At 37.9% G+C, this 7,149-nt stretch overlaps 1 long non-coding RNA gene across 2 annotated transcripts; it reads left to right on the top strand.

Annotated features, from left to right (window-relative positions):
• Positions 1-1,866: 1,866 nt before the first annotated feature.
• On the top strand, positions 1,867-4,673 carry LOC113329525. 2 transcript variants are annotated; one of them, XR_003349926.1, is made up of 8 exons: positions 1,867-1,915; positions 2,006-2,114; positions 2,245-2,609; positions 2,888-3,018; positions 3,173-3,456; positions 3,667-3,818; positions 3,888-4,169; positions 4,370-4,673. It is a non-coding gene; the product is annotated as an uncharacterized LOC113329525 (long non-coding RNA). The 2 variants fall into 2 exon arrangements; XR_003349927.1 differs by having other exon boundaries at positions 2,888-3,004.
• Positions 4,674-7,149: the final 2,476 nt, after the last annotated feature.

Here is a 7,149-nt window from a genome sequence, read left to right on the forward strand (position 1 = left end):
TAAAACGTGCTGGCCCGGCACACAAACTCACGTGCCATGTTGGGTTGTGCCAACGATTTAAACGTGTTGTTGTGCTTTACTAATCAAAAGTTAGGAACAACACAGTCCACAGACACAGCACGTAACATGTTGTGCGTGTTGTGTCGTGCTGGCACACGTGCTATAAACAATTTGAGATCACTTAATGGTATACATTAAGTCGGACATTATCACGATATCTAAATAGGAAACATATAATTTGAAATTATTTCAGATTTCATTTTAAGTAAAATTAACAAGTTTATTCAATAAAAAGAAATATCGCACCAAATATAAAATTGAATCATTGTCATGTGAATTAATGTTCTAGTCAAGTATATACAGGTAATGACATTATAACAACGATATTGAAATATATTTTCCAAATATTAAGGTATTATATGTGTTTTTATAAAAATAAGCTAGCACAAAATATCAAAAACTAGCTAGAATAATGACTCTTTTGTGAAATATACGCACAATGTGATGTATTATACCTTGTTATATTATGTATTTGTGCATGCTATGACGTGCTATGCTGGGTTGGGTCACGTGCTTATCCGTGTCGCGTGCTGTGTTGTGCCGATTAGGCTAACCCAACACATCCCACGAAACTAACGTCTTGGGCCGTGCTGGGATAAATCACGTGCTGGGCCGTGCTGGGCTCCGATTTTAGCGCGGGTTGTGCTGGACTGTGCTCGTGCTGGCACAGCCCAATTTACACCTCTAGTTGGCGAGCTGGTCCACACAAGCTTCGGCAATGTAAAAGAGAAGAAGAAGAAGCAATCCACCAAACATATTATCCGCATGGGTTTTAGAGGTGTAAAACGTGTCGTTCCGGCACAACCCAACCCACGAAGTCACGTGCCTAGCGTGTTGTGTGCTGTGTTGGAGTGTGCCAGAGATTCAGACGTGTTGTGCTAAATGGAGACGTGTTGTGCTGTTAGAAAAATATACGCGATGTGCCGTGCTAGCACACTAATTTTTTGTTTTACAAAGTAAATAGTTAGTACATGTATTATTATAGAAATAAATTAGCATAAAAAAAATAAAATGTCAAAAATTGGCTAAAACAATGACTCTTTTGTGAAATATGCATCAAATGTGATGTATATATTGTGTAGTATTTTACGCATAACATGACGTGCTTTCTTTGCGTGCCCATGTTGTGCCGCATGTTAACACGTATCACGTGTTGTACCGTGCTGATGTGCCTATTTATCTAGCATAACACAACACATTAAACTAAACGTGATATCCACGTGTTGTGCCGGTCATGTGATGTATCGTGCTCGAATTTTAATGTACGGTGATGTATCATAAACGTGCTAGCCCCGCCGAATTTACACCTCTAGGTTTAGTAGATACGTTAGAGGTATTAAGTCCTCTCATTTCCGGTGAAGTGCACCTTCTCTCGATTATGGTTATTAGTTATTACTTTAATAGGAAGGTCGAATGATCTCCATTCTTTTAAAACACTAAGTCGTATGAGTCCTCACGTCGCTCGGTGAATATGACACTTTCCTCAAATTAAATTAGATAAAAGTTTTGGGCATTAGTAAACCTGGAAAGGACACTTGACAATATTCTATTGTAAACACATTAAAACATGAATTACATTTTGTTTACACCCTGTATTTAATCGGCCGTTAGTAACACCGTTTGAGAAAAGGTAGGTAAACAATACTTTTTTTCAGAGTTTACGCGTAATTATTTGTTACACTCCGTTTACATCAAATACTTAACACCGTCAAGGTGGACAACACTCCCGTAGAAAACTAACCCAAATCATTGCACAACCCATGATTTGTTCTGTTTCTCCGTTTAAAGTCGATGAGATTTCGATGAGATTTCCACTCATTCTCTCATTCACCTGAAACGAGAAGAAAATAAAGAGGTTAGGGTTTTTTAATGGCGATGAGTTAGGGTTTCTCTCTTTTCATTCTCCTTCTCTCTTCCTCACCATTAATTTTGGGTAATTCTGCAGGGCTATGATTTTTGAAGATTTAGAGTTAGGGTTTATGCTTCTGAGATAAAAATTGAAGAAAATTGGGGTCTCGAATGGAGAGGATGAAGTTGATATGCTATTTTTGGAGGTGATTTTTTGGAGCTGCTTCATTTTCTCTGATTGTATTTTCTTTATAATTTTTTTCCATTAATATTGATTTTGATTATGTGATTGACGATCTGATTTTCTTTTTAAATGTATGCTAATATGTCCTTCAGATCAAGAATCTTGCAATCAGGTGGAAATGCAAGATTTTGGTCTGCCTGACTTTTAAAGCCAGGTTTATGCTATCTTAAAAAAAAAAATCATACAAGTACAAGATAAGTTTACATACATGTTTCGTCTTACATTTATATAATTTTTAAATTCAAAACTTCAAATGCATCTCATTATAAACTCCAAACTTACTTTTTTCAGAATCATTTGTTGTAGGTTCTTAAAAGCAAGCCTGACATTGGAAGGAAACCATGGCCAAGCATAAGCCACTGTGCTAGAGATTTGTAAAGAAGTTAATGCTGATGGATCTTTGTGCAGGACTGACTGCAGCCCAAGCCTCTTATCATGGGTTGGATGGTACATTAAGGTAATTTAATATGCTTTTACTAGCTTTACTTTGTGTTACGGTCTTACTAGATTTACTTCTTTACAAAATCTCCCCGTCTTGAAGTAGAATCCATCTTTATTTTTCTTAGAAACTGCTCTTTGTTAAAAATTATGGTTGGTTTATAATTTTTGAAGTTGTGGAATCTCAAGAAGATGGAGAATGTTGTGGTAACTTTTTCTTTTGAATTAATGAGATTCTCTCCTCTTTTAGAATTTTGGTAAAAGAAATACTTCCCAACCTTTTTGATGGTTCTCTAGGAAATTCCTCAGAGTCTTTGGAATGATAAAGCAGGAAAACACCTGGTGCCGCAGCCAGTTACAAAAACTGAAATGCTGTGTATAGAGCGGGTTAATCTTCTAAATAAGGAGCTTAAGGTAGACTTGGTACTGTAAGTGTCTGGTGTAATGGCCTCTCAATCAAGTTATTTATCTCTCTAGCTGTGCTTTTGATAAACCAGTTTCAGGGAGCACCACACATAAGGTAGAATCTGCATAAAAATCATGAACTCAACTGGCTTTGTTTGTAATTTGATGTTATTGCAGGTGGTGGACTTCAGCTCAATTCTCTGTTAAACTGTGTATTCTTGAGATAAGTCTATAAAATATTTCGGACGAAATTCAGCTGGATAATTCATAGATTGGTTTTCCAGTTTTCATATACATCCTCAGAGAGACTGATTTGTATTGGAAGGTTGGTACGTGGTTGAGTTTTGCTTAGCAGAAATTGTGCTTCAAAGGACTTTAATTTTGGGGTTGGTGCTCGGGCAGCAATTCTGCAAGGTGTTAAACAGGTTGCAAGTACGGTGGAGGTCACAACGGGGCCTTAGGTATGGAATCTTGCTTCTTTGGTGTACTGTTGTTATTATATATAAGATTGAATTTGGCAACTTAAAACTAATATATGCACTTGGATTCCGCTATAAACGTTTAAGGTGAATGTTATGATAATAAGTCGGATTAATATAGAAGATAGTGACAAATTTAATCTAGATTTGGAGCCACGTTCAGCAGTATAATTTTTTTTTTGGCTGTCACAGAATGAATTCTAAGAGGCAGAATCATGATTCTGGTACGCCATATTTGGGCAAATGTTTATAACAATAAGAAAGTGGTGCTGAATTGAGATGCATTCCTGATGCCAATACTTGCTGTCTCCAACTTTTTGGCGGAGTTCAAGCCAATCTTTCAGGTTCATTTTTAGATTAATAAACTATGTGCCAATTGTTGATTTGAAATACTTACTGAATCTTTCTTTCAGGTACGGCTGGCGTGTGTGATTGGAAAAAGATTCGCTTTTATCAATCTGTGTTCTATTGGAGCTGCTAGTACTCTGTGAACAGCTAATACAAAAGATGTAAGGCTACTAAGATGGTACAAGAATTTAGGCAACAACTAATGATAATAAAAAAGGAATTTTTCGAAATAACAAGTACATACGAGGAAAAGGTTTGCTCAATGCAGTAGAGCTTAGTAGGAAGTGTTGCTCCTGTCTTTTCTCATGATGTTTGTCTCCACCAAAAAAAATAAAGATGAACTCTTGGTAAGCCTACACAATGCTGTAATTTTATTTAGCTCTTCCACTCTACAAAAGGTAAAAACTCCTCCACCTTTATTCCTGAAAGCATGTTTACCAAGGAAAAATAAAATATATGGTGCCATTGTATTACCTTAGTTTGAATTATTGAAACGGTTTAGCAAAAAAATAAACTTATAAAATATGTTTAATTAATTCGTTTACAGTTCTGATGAGCCCAAGAGCATGTAATACTCATCTAGAGCTGCTTCCTATCATGGAAGGTGGGAAAAAATTGACAAGAAAAACGTAAAGGGGAGGAAGGCCGAAGGTGTGAATGACAAAAATTCTAATTCTTCAAGGCAGGGCATTGAAGATATGAGAAATTGGCATAGGCGGAAATATTATATCAAGGACAAGTGTACTGATCTCATTCTATCTAATAAATCTACCCCGTGTTAGAGCTTCTGTGACCTATTCGTAGTCTCCAATTGACATAGCTTTTGTTACTACTAAATGAGACATCTGTACAGTTATATACGCCCTCCGTTTCAGGAATAGTGTTACTTTGAATTGAAGTAAGATTCAATTGATTAGTTGAAGAGCGTATATTCATGTCAAAGAGGAATAGGTACCCTGAACAAAGGAGTTAGATTTTGCAGACAGAATTTGTTTCAGCCGAGCCACAACAAATCAGTAGTAAATGGTTTTCGGGATCCGTAGCACGGACACAAAATCTAGTATATCTTTATCACCTTTGGTAGCATAGAGATTCCAGGAAGTTTTACTAAACATATTAGGATTAAAAGAAAAAAAGAGTACTCGTGTTACTCGTTTTCCGAAGGATTGCAGATAGTAGGTGATCCCTTTTTGAAAAATCAAAAAGTGGCAGCCCAATAATAATAACATAATGCTGCAAACAGGAAATTCTGTTCCTCTTTCCCTATAAAAAGGACAAACAACGTCAAGTACCTACCACCAAAACACTTTCATATACATTATTCAACTTAGAACGTTATCAAGAAACTAGTGTAATTGGGAGCGTATACAGGGGAAGAGCCAGGATTTAGGAAATGGGTGGGCAACTTATCGATCAACACATATTTTAAGGGGTGCATATTAGTAAAAATGCTTAAAATTTGCCTTAACAGATCATAATTGGGGTTGGGAACAATTTGGGCTGGGTTGGCAATTGCACACCCACCCTTCCATGTGGCTCCGCTCCCTGAGCGTATATTCTAATCTACTGAGGATTGCTTTCCATAGAGAAACAGAAATGATGAAACCAGCCATTTTTGTGGTGTTTTTGGTTTATCGTAATTGATGTCGTCTGCATACCACCAACCATATTTTCACTTTATTGTACATTTGTCTATAACTTAAGATGGTGAAAAATCTGTAACTACTGAAAATCCAGTAGCACACCCAAATAAGAAAAGAAACAGATCTAATACATGATAAAGGTTTCGGATAAGAAATTCTTTATTGCTTAACCACTCCAAGTAGTGAAAATACAAGTTTTTGTCTACAAGGAAACCCTAATCCCTCACTCTAAGCAAAGCTCTCCCCTCCAAAGAATCCGACCCCCATACATTGCCGAAGGATCCCTATTTATAGACCAATCGATCCTAATGGTGTACATCTCATTTTACTTCGTCTGCATCTCGTGGAGATGCTTTATACTTCGCCCAGATATTTTTCCATAAAGTTTTCCCCTTTCTTTCGCTGAAAACTTTGGGTGTTTGTCGGGATAGCTGTCTCTTTTCTTGTTCCATAATTTACTTACTTCACAAGTTATCTTTCCATCCAAGTAACCTTACTTCGTCCATCTTTATTTCGTGGTTGGTGTCTTGTCGGCTACTCCAACTGGTTCTTCGTAGTTTAGATTCCTTATACGAGGTACTTCGTTTTTAGGATGCTTCCTCTTCGTGCTTTGTGTTATTAGTTAGTGGCGAGGTAATTATGACATTTGATTTGACAAGTCACTGACCAAGATCTTTAAGTGAGAATCTTCAGTCCTATCTCGTGCCTTCCTGTGCGGCCACGTGGCGAACCTATTTTATGTACCTACATATTGCCTTTTCTAATTTCGTTCGAATCTTATGAGAATGGAATAATAACCGGTTGATATCCCTTGGCCGTCACGCTCTCCACCTTCTTGCTTCCACGTGACCACGTTCTCCTGGTAACCGGTTACTACCGGTCAAGTTTCCTCGAACGTGCCGTCAACCTACTGTGTCGGTAACTTCCCATTTGCTATAAATGTTTTGTTTCATCCCTAGTTTAGGTTTATTTTTATTTTTATTCTCCGTGAACTCAAGATTATTACTTCCCTTGCTCTTGCTTCCTTTCTCTCGACTTTTTCACCCTCCCTTCTCTGTCATGGCTCCAAAGAATGCTTCAACACCTTTCCTGCTTAAAACTTTCGAGGAATTCCAAGCGGATTTCCAGAAGATGGGTTTATATCTAACCCATGTCGTCGATTCTTCCGTAAGCCCTCCTTTGTCTGCTACTCAAGACATGAAACTGAACTACCGGTGGATTCAGTCCGATGTTTGGTTGTCCAACAAGATGATCATTATTGTTGGTCAGTTAAGAGATGGTTGTCCTTTCCTCTTTACAATCCTTCTAACCCCATTTTTCTCGATATTTTGAACAAGCTTCAGTGTGGGGTCTTTCAGCTTTCCCGTAACGTAATTCGTATTTCCAACGAGTTTGCAATTCGCTCAGGAAACGGTACTTCGCTGGTTCCGCCAACGGTTGAGGAATTCAACCCTCGCTACTACAATGCAGAATCTTTCTTGGCTAACTATTCCGCAAGGTTTACAAGCACTAAGAAGTATCAGGAGTGGGGGATTGAGATCATCTATAAGACTATCTCGGCCTCGTCCAAAACTCTTCTTTAAAACGTGGATCTGCTCAAACTGGAGCAGAACGAAGACTAGGCGAGGTTCCCTTTGGTGTTAGGGGGTGCCTTGGTCTGGGTGTCGACAAGAAGGGGATTCCT

Source organism: Papaver somniferum, unplaced genomic scaffold, assembly GCF_003573695.1.
Source record: "Papaver somniferum cultivar HN1 unplaced genomic scaffold, ASM357369v1 unplaced-scaffold_117, whole genome shotgun sequence".
Lineage (NCBI taxonomy): Eukaryota > Viridiplantae > Streptophyta > Magnoliopsida > Ranunculales > Papaveraceae > Papaver > Papaver somniferum.